Source organism: Nerophis lumbriciformis, linkage group LG02 (assembly GCF_033978685.3).
Source record: "Nerophis lumbriciformis linkage group LG02, RoL_Nlum_v2.1, whole genome shotgun sequence".
In the NCBI taxonomy this organism is placed as follows: Eukaryota; Metazoa; Chordata; class Actinopteri; order Syngnathiformes; family Syngnathidae; genus Nerophis; species Nerophis lumbriciformis.
In genome coordinates, this window is record NC_084549.2 from 63915001 (window position 1) to 63925000 (window position 10000).

A 10000-nucleotide genomic window follows, 5' to 3' on the forward strand; every position below is an offset into this window, starting at 1 on the left:
TTCATTCGGCCATCTTTCTTCTGAGTATCCCACTCACGTATATATAAAGTCTGGGGCCTCTGGTAGTCCAGATAACTTTTTTTTTTCTGCGAACTTGCAGCATTTCTCTCATGCACGTTGTTTTTTTGGTGTTTGCATGTGTTTTGGTTTTGGATCGTTTCTGTGTTCCCTACGTTTGGACGCTGCTGCATATATTTAAAAGCCTCTGCTACTGTTAAAAAAACCCCCAAAAAAACCTGCTGAATGTTAAAATTCAAAAACAAAAACAAAAACAGACTGCATGACTCCTCACCTGTGCTGAGCAAAATTTATGTTTTCTGCACCTTGTGGGTTAGAATAAGGAATCCCAGCAGGTCACAAAACATTGAAACATCGTTGACAACTTGTTATGTTTGAACTACTCAAACATAACGTTGGAACAACATGCTTTTTGACGCCGTTTACTCAATGTCGGGTTGTGACGTTGATTTGACCATTGAAATTTGGTCATTTCCCAACCAATATTCTACAACACAAATACAACGTTGAAACAACGTGCTTTTTGACAATGTTTAATCAATGTTGGGTTCTGACGTTGATTTGACCGTTGATTTTTGGTCATTTCCCAACCAATATTCTACAAACACAACGTTGAAACAACATACTTTTTAACAATGTTTAATCAATGTCGGGTTCTGACGTTGATTTGACCATTGAATTTTGGTAATTTCCCAACCAATATTCTACAACACAAATACGTTGAAACAACATACTTTTTGAATACGTTAAATCAATGTCAACTTGTGACGTTGATTTGACCATTGAAATTTGGTCATTTCCCAACCAATATTCTACAACACAAATACAACGTTGAAACAACGTGCTTTTTGACAATGTTTAATCAATGTTGGGTTCTGACGTTGATTTGACCGTTGATTTTTGGTCATTTCCCAACCAATATTCTACAAACACAACGTTGAAACAACATACTTTTTAACAATGTTTAATCAATGTCGGGTTCTGACGTTGATTTGACCATTGAATTTTGGTAATTTCCCAACCAATATTCTACAACACAAATACGTTGAAACAACATACTTTTTGAATACGTTAAATCAATGTCAACTTGTGACGTTGATTTGACCATTGAAATTTGGTCATTTCCCAACCAATATTCTACAACACAAATACAACGTTGAAACAACATGCTTTTTGACGACGCTTATTCAATGTCAGGTTGTGACGTTGATTTGACCATTGAAATTTGGTCATTTCCCAACCAATATTCTACAACACAAATACGTTGAAACAACATACTTTTTGATTACGTTAAATCAACGTCAACTTGTGATGTTGATTTGACCATTGAAATTTGGTCATTTCCCAACCAATATTCTACAACACAAATACAACGTTGAAACAACGTGCTTTTTGACAACGTTTAATCAATGTTGGGTTCAGACGTTGATTTGACCGTTGATTTTTGGTCATTTCCCAACCAATATTGTACAACACAAATACAACGTTGAAATAACGTGCTTTTTGATGACGTTTATTCAATGTTGGGTTCTGACGTTGATTTGACCATTTAATTTTTGGTCATTTCCCAACCAATATTCTACAAACACAACGTTGAAACAACATACTTTTTGACAATGTTTAATCAATGTCGGGTTCTGACGTTGATTTGACCATTGAATTTTGGTAATTTCCCAACCAATATTCTACAACACAAATACGTTGAAACAACATGCTTTTTGACGACGCTTATTCAATGTCAGGTTGTGACGTTGATTTGACCATTGAAATTTGGTCATTTCCCAACCAATATTCTACAACACAAATACGTTGAAACAACATACTTTTTGATTACGTTAAATCAACGTCAACTTGTGATGTTGATTTGACCATTGAAATTTGGTCATTTCCCAACCAATATTCTACAACACAAATACAACGTTGAAACAACGTGCTTTTTGACAACGTTTAATCAATGTTGGGTTCTGACGTTGATTTGACCGTTGATTTTTGGTCATTTCCCAACCAATATTGTACAACACAAATACAACGTTGAAATAACGTGCTTTTTGATGACGTTTATTCAATGTTGGGTTCTGACGTTGATTTGACCATTTAATTTTTGGTCATTTCCCAACCAATTTTCTACAACACAAATACGTTGAAACAACATACTTTTTGATTACGTTAAATCAATGTCAACTTGTGACGTTGATTTGACCGTTGAATTTTGGTCATTTCCCAACCAATATTCTACAACACAAATACAACCTTGAAACAACATGCTTTTTGACTACATTAAATCAATGTCAGGTTGTGACATTGATTTGACCATTGAAATTTGGTCATTTCCTAACCAATATTTTACAACACAAACACAACGTTGAAACAACATGCTTTTTGACAATGTTTAATCAATGTCGGGTTCTGACGTTGATTTGACCATTGAATTTTGGTCATTTGCCAACCAATATTCTACAAATACAACATTGAAACAACATGCTTTTTGACAACGTTTATTCAATGTTGGGTTCTGACGTTGATTTGACCATCGAATTTTGGTAATTTCCCAACCAATATTCTACAACACAAATACGTTGAAACAACATACTTTTTGAATACGTTAAATCAATGTCAACTTGTGTCGTTGATTTGACCATTGAAATTTGGTCATTTCCCAACCAATATTCTACAACACAAATACAACGTTGAAACAACGTGCTTTTTGACGACGCTTATTCAATGTCAGGTTGTGACGTTGATTTGACCATTGAAATTTGGTCATTTCCCAACCAATATTCTACAACACAAATACAACGTTGAAACAACATGCTTTTTGACAATGTTTAATCAATGTTGGGTTCTGATGTTGATTTGACCTTTGATTTTTGGTCATTTCCCAACCAATATTCTACAACACAAATACAACGTTGAAATAACGTGCTTTTTTATGACGTTTATTCAATGTTGGGTTCTGACGTTGATTTGACCATTGAATTTTTGGTCATTTCCCAACCAATATTCCACAACACAAATACGTTGAAACAACATACTTTTTGATTACGTTAAATCAATGTCAGGTTGTGACATTGATTTGACCATTGAAATTTGGTCATTTCCTAACCAATATTATACAACACAAACACAAGGTTGAAACAAAATGCTTTTTGACAATGTTTAATCAATGTCGGGTTCTGACGTTGATTTGACCATTGAATTTTGGTCATTTCCCAACCAATATTCTACAAATACAAAGTTGAAACAACATGCTTTTTGACAACGTTTATTCAATGTTGGGTTCTGACGTTGATTTGACCATCGAATTTTGGTAATTTCCCAACCAATATTCTACAACACAAATACGTTGAAACAACATACTTTTTGAATACGTTGAATCAATGTCAACTTGTGACGTTGATTTGACCATTGAAATTTGGTCATTTCCCAACCAATATTCTACAACACAAATACAACGTTGAAACAACGTGCTTTTTGACGACGCTTATTCAATGTCAGGTTGTGACGTTGATTTAACCATTGAAATTTGGTCATTTCCCAACCAATATTCTACAACACAAATACAACGTTGAAACAACATGCTTTTTGACGACGCTTATTCAATGTCAGGTTGTGACGTTGATTTGACCATTGAAATTTGGTCATTTCCCAACCAATATTCTACAACACAAATACGTTGAAACAACATACTTTTTGATTACGTTAAATCAACGTCAACTTGTGATGTTGATTTGACCATTGAAATTTGGTCATTTCCCAACCAATATTCTACAACACAAATACAACGTTGAAACAACGTGCTTTTTGACAACGTTTAATCAATGTTGGGTTCAGACGTTGATTTGACCGTTGATTTTTGGTCATTTCCCAACCAATATTGTACAACACAAATACAACGTTGAAATAACGTGCTTTTTGATGACGTTTATTCAATGTTGGGTTCTGACGTTGATTTGACCATTTAATTTTTGGTCATTTCCCAACCAATATTCTACAAACACAACGTTGAAACAACATACTTTTTGACAATGTTTAATCAATGTCGGGTTCTGACGTTGATTTGACCATTGAATTTTGGTAATTTCCCAACCAATATTCTACAACACAAATACGTTGAAACAACATGCTTTTTGACGACGCTTATTCAATGTCAGGTTGTGACGTTGATTTGACCATTGAAATTTGGTCATTTCCCAACCAATATTCTACAACACAAATACGTTGAAACAACATACTTTTTGATTACGTTAAATCAACGTCAACTTGTGATGTTGATTTGACCATTGAAATTTGGTCATTTCCCAACCAATATTCTACAACACAAATACAACGTTGAAACAACGTGCTTTTTGACAACGTTTAATCAATGTTGGGTTCTGACGTTGATTTGACCGTTGATTTTTGGTCATTTCCCAACCAATATTGTACAACACAAATACAACGTTGAAATAACGTGCTTTTTGATGACGTTTATTCAATGTTGGGTTCTGACGTTGATTTGACCATTTAATTTTTGGTCATTTCCCAACCAATTTTCTACAACACAAATACGTTGAAACAACATACTTTTTGATTACGTTAAATCAATGTCAACTTGTGACGTTGATTTGACCGTTGAATTTTGGTCATTTCCCAACCAATATTCTACAACACAAATACAACGTTGAAACAACATGCTTTTTGACTACATTAAATCAATGTCAGGTTGTGACATTGATTTGACCATTGAAATTTGGTCATTTCCTAACCAATATTTTACAACACAAACACAACGTTGAAACAACATGCTTTTTGACAATGTTTAATCAATGTCGGGTTCTGACGTTGATTTGACCATTGAATTTTGGTCATTTGCCAACCAATATTCTACAAATACAACATTGAAACAACATGCTTTTTGACAACGTTTATTCAATGTTGGGTTCTGACGTTGATTTGACCATCGAATTTTGGTAATTTCCCAACCAATATTCTACAACACAAATACGTTGAAACAACATACTTTTTGAATACGTTAAATCAATGTCAACTTGTGTCGTTGATTTGACCATTGAAATTTGGTCATTTCCCAACCAATATTCTACAACACAAATACAACGTTGAAACAACGTGCTTTTTGACGACGCTTATTCAATGTCAGGTTGTGACGTTGATTTGACCATTGAAATTTGGTCATTTCCCAACCAATATTCTACAACACAAATACAACGTTGAAACAACATGCTTTTTGACAATGTTTAATCAATGTTGGGTTCTGATGTTGATTTGACCTTTGATTTTTGGTCATTTCCCAACCAATATTCTACAACACAAATACAACGTTGAAATAACGTGCTTTTTTATGACGTTTATTCAATGTTGGGTTCTGACGTTGATTTGACCATTGAATTTTTGGTCATTTCCCAACCAATATTCCACAACACAAATACGTTGAAACAACATACTTTTTGATTACGTTAAATCAATGTCAGGTTGTGACATTGATTTGACCATTGAAATTTGGTCATTTCCTAACCAATATTATACAACACAAACACAAGGTTGAAACAAAATGCTTTTTGACAATGTTTAATCAATGTCGGGTTCTGACGTTGATTTGACCATTGAATTTTGGTCATTTCCCAACCAATATTCTACAAATACAAAGTTGAAACAACATGCTTTTTGACAACGTTTATTCAATGTTGGGTTCTGACGTTGATTTGACCATCGAATTTTGGTAATTTCCCAACCAATATTCTACAACACAAATACGTTGAAACAACATACTTTTTGAATACGTTGAATCAATGTCAACTTGTGACGTTGATTTGACCATTGAAATTTGGTCATTTCCCAACCAATATTCTACAACACAAATACAACGTTGAAACAACGTGCTTTTTGACGACGCTTATTCAATGTCAGGTTGTGACGTTGATTTAACCATTGAAATTTGGTCATTTCCCAACCAATATTCTACAACACAAATACAACGTTGAAACAACATGCTTTTTGACGACGCTTATTCAATGTCAGGTTGTGACGTTGATTTGACCATTGAAATTTGGTCATTTCCCAACCAATATTCTACAACACAAATACGTTGAAACAACATACTTTTTGATTACGTTAAATCAACGTCAACTTGTGATGTTGATTTGACCATTGAAATTTGGTCATTTCCCAACCAATATTCTACAACACAAATACAACGTTGAAACAACGTGCTTTTTGACAACGTTTAATCAATGTTGGGTTCAGACGTTGATTTGACCGTTGATTTTTGGTCATTTCCCAACCAATATTGTACAACACAAATACAACGTTGAAATAACGTGCTTTTTGATGACGTTTATTCAATGTTGGGTTCTGACGTTGATTTGACCATTTAATTTTTGGTCATTTCCCAACCAATATTCTACAAACACAACGTTGAAACAACATACTTTTTGACAATGTTTAATCAATGTCGGGTTCTGACGTTGATTTGACCATTGAATTTTGGTAATTTCCCAACCAATATTCTACAACACAAATACGTTGAAACAACATGCTTTTTGACGACGCTTATTCAATGTCAGGTTGTGACGTTGATTTGACCATTGAAATTTGGTCATTTCCCAACCAATATTCTACAACACAAATACGTTGAAACAACATACTTTTTGATTACGTTAAATCAACGTCAACTTGTGATGTTGATTTGACCATTGAAATTTGGTCATTTCCCAACCAATATTCTACAACACAAATACAACGTTGAAACAACGTGCTTTTTGACAACGTTTAATCAATGTTGGGTTCTGACGTTGATTTGACCGTTGATTTTTGGTCATTTCCCAACCAATATTGTACAACACAAATACAACGTTGAAATAACGTGCTTTTTGATGACGTTTATTCAATGTTGGGTTCTGACGTTGATTTGACCATTTAATTTTTGGTCATTTCCCAACCAATTTTCTACAACACAAATACGTTGAAACAACATACTTTTTGATTACGTTAAATCAATGTCAACTTGTGACGTTGATTTGACCGTTGAATTTTGGTCATTTCCCAACCAATATTCTACAACACAAATACAACGTTGAAACAACATGCTTTTTGACTACATTAAATCAATGTCAGGTTGTGACATTGATTTGACCATTGAAATTTGGTCATTTCCTAACCAATATTTTACAACACAAACACAACGTTGAAACAACATGCTTTTTGACAATGTTTAATCAATGTCGGGTTCTGACGTTGATTTGACCATTGAATTTTGGTCATTTGCCAACCAATATTCTACAAATACAACATTGAAACAACATGCTTTTTGACAACGTTTATTCAATGTTGGGTTCTGACGTTGATTTGACCATCGAATTTTGGTAATTTCCCAACCAATATTCTACAACACAAATACGTTGAAACAACATACTTTTTGAATACGTTAAATCAATGTCAACTTGTGTCGTTGATTTGACCATTGAAATTTGGTCATTTCCCAACCAATATTCTACAACACAAATACAACGTTGAAACAACGTGCTTTTTGACGACGCTTATTCAATGTCAGGTTGTGACGTTGATTTGACCATTGAAATTTGGTCATTTCCCAACCAATATTCTACAACACAAATACAACGTTGAAACAACATGCTTTTTGACAATGTTTAATCAATGTTGGGTTCTGATGTTGATTTGACCTTTGATTTTTGGTCATTTCCCAACCAATATTCTACAACACAAATACAACGTTGAAATAACGTGCTTTTTTATGACGTTTATTCAATGTTGGGTTCTGACGTTGATTTGACCATTGAATTTTTGGTCATTTCCCAACCAATATTCCACAACACAAATACGTTGAAACAACATACTTTTTGATTACGTTAAATCAATGTCAGGTTGTGACATTGATTTGACCATTGAAATTTGGTCATTTCCTAACCAATATTATACAACACAAACACAAGGTTGAAACAAAATGCTTTTTGACAATGTTTAATCAATGTCGGGTTCTGACGTTGATTTGACCATTGAATTTTGGTCATTTCCCAACCAATATTCTACAAATACAAAGTTGAAACAACATGCTTTTTGACAACGTTTATTCAATGTTGGGTTCTGACGTTGATTTGACCATCGAATTTTGGTAATTTCCCAACCAATATTCTACAACACAAATACGTTGAAACAACATACTTTTTGAATACGTTGAATCAATGTCAACTTGTGACGTTGATTTGACCATTGAAATTTGGTCATTTCCCAACCAATATTCTACAACACAAATACAACGTTGAAACAACGTGCTTTTTGACGACGCTTATTCAATGTCAGGTTGTGACGTTGATTTAACCATTGAAATTTGGTCATTTTCCCAACCAACAACATGGATCTAACATTAGACACCAGCGTTGTCCCAATTTGCAAACAAATATATTGCAACGTTGTTTCAAAGTCAGTTTTAAAGGACATGTGTATAATCAACGTTGTATCAATGTCTTGAGCCTGCTGGGATAGAAAGTGAGTTGAAATCCTTGAATGCTTTTAAAACCAATTTGAAAGCACGAGAGGTAATCTCATTTCACTTGCACTTGTTTGTAATTGTTTTAATGTTTGTGTCTTGGTCCGTGTTGTTGCTTGAAAAAGAGGTTCTTAATTACAATGGAATGTGTTCCTAGTTCAGTAATGTTTAAATAAAAATGTGCAACGATGTTGCCAAGTGTCGTCAGTTCCTCAGCACCGGAATGCTGTCGGAGTGCTGCTTTGGCACGTTTCTGTGACAAACCAGTGAGTGCAACCTGGTGTGGCACGGCGACAAGAAAAGCTGAGTAAGTAAATCGAGGAATGCGGATGAGATGAGAAACTGAACACCTTGCAACAGAGGTGGGATTTATGGCTCTATGAAGGGAGACAGATCTGGAGACCGGTAGATATATATATATATTTTTAGTTTTTTTTCAATTATTTATCAAGGAAACAATCACTAGTATTAGTCATACGATTAGATAAAGATTAGGATCATTTAATTTTTACAAATATTACTCTATTGGTAGGAATTATTCTGAAATATTTTTCATAGTTTTCATAGTAAACATTCCATAAGAGGCCGCCATATTTCCATGCTTTGCCACTGACATCACTAGTTTGAATTTTCCCCTCATTTAAAACAAGTGTGTAGCATTTTAACAGTATAGAAAAAAATAATAAGAAAAAAATGTATTGATGGGTATAAAAGTATCGATAAAACGAGAATAAATATTAGGACAGAATACAAATGTGAGTACAAAATTACCCTTTAGGATATTGAACCCACAAAGGGAATCACTTTTTTTTTTTAAATAAATACATTGAAAAATAATACTAGCGCATAATACAAAATATGAGTCCAACATACCTGGTGTGTGTATGCCTGAACTACAACCCTTTAAATTTACAGGGGTGTCAAACTCGTTTTTGGTGAGGGCCACATTGCAATTGTGGGTGCCCTCAGAGGGCCGCTTGCAACATTTATGAACACAAATGCATATTAGCCTTCTTACACAATTTGCAAAGGCAATTGGGTTTGATTGTCAGAATTTTTACTAAAACATTGATGGATAACGTGCTTTGAAATCGTAAGTCAAGATGGCGAGCAGATACTTTTTGATTTATTTTTGAGAAACATAAAATGATTGCTTGGATTATCTTGTTGCATGCACGGATAATATTACAGTTTTGAAGATATGCAGGGATGCTAAAATAAAAAATAAAAAAATCGGTTCACATCCAAGTTGCGATTTTTACAAAATCAAATTATATATATATATATATATATAGATATATATATATATATATATAATTTGATTTTTTAAATAATGAAATATTAATAATTTAATTATATGTGTATATATATATATATATATATATATACTGTATATATATATATATATATATATATAGATATATATACAGTATATATATATATATATATATATATATATATATATATATATATATATATATA

The 10000-nt window shown here is 33.3% G+C and overlaps 1 protein-coding gene across 3 annotated transcripts in view; it reads right to left on the minus strand.

The window, feature by feature from the left end:
* Positions 1–10000, minus strand: part of abch1 (ATP-binding cassette, sub-family H, member 1) — a 68560-nt gene that overhangs the window by 20594 nt on the left and 37966 nt on the right. The gene's annotated exons all lie outside the window — the stretch shown is intronic.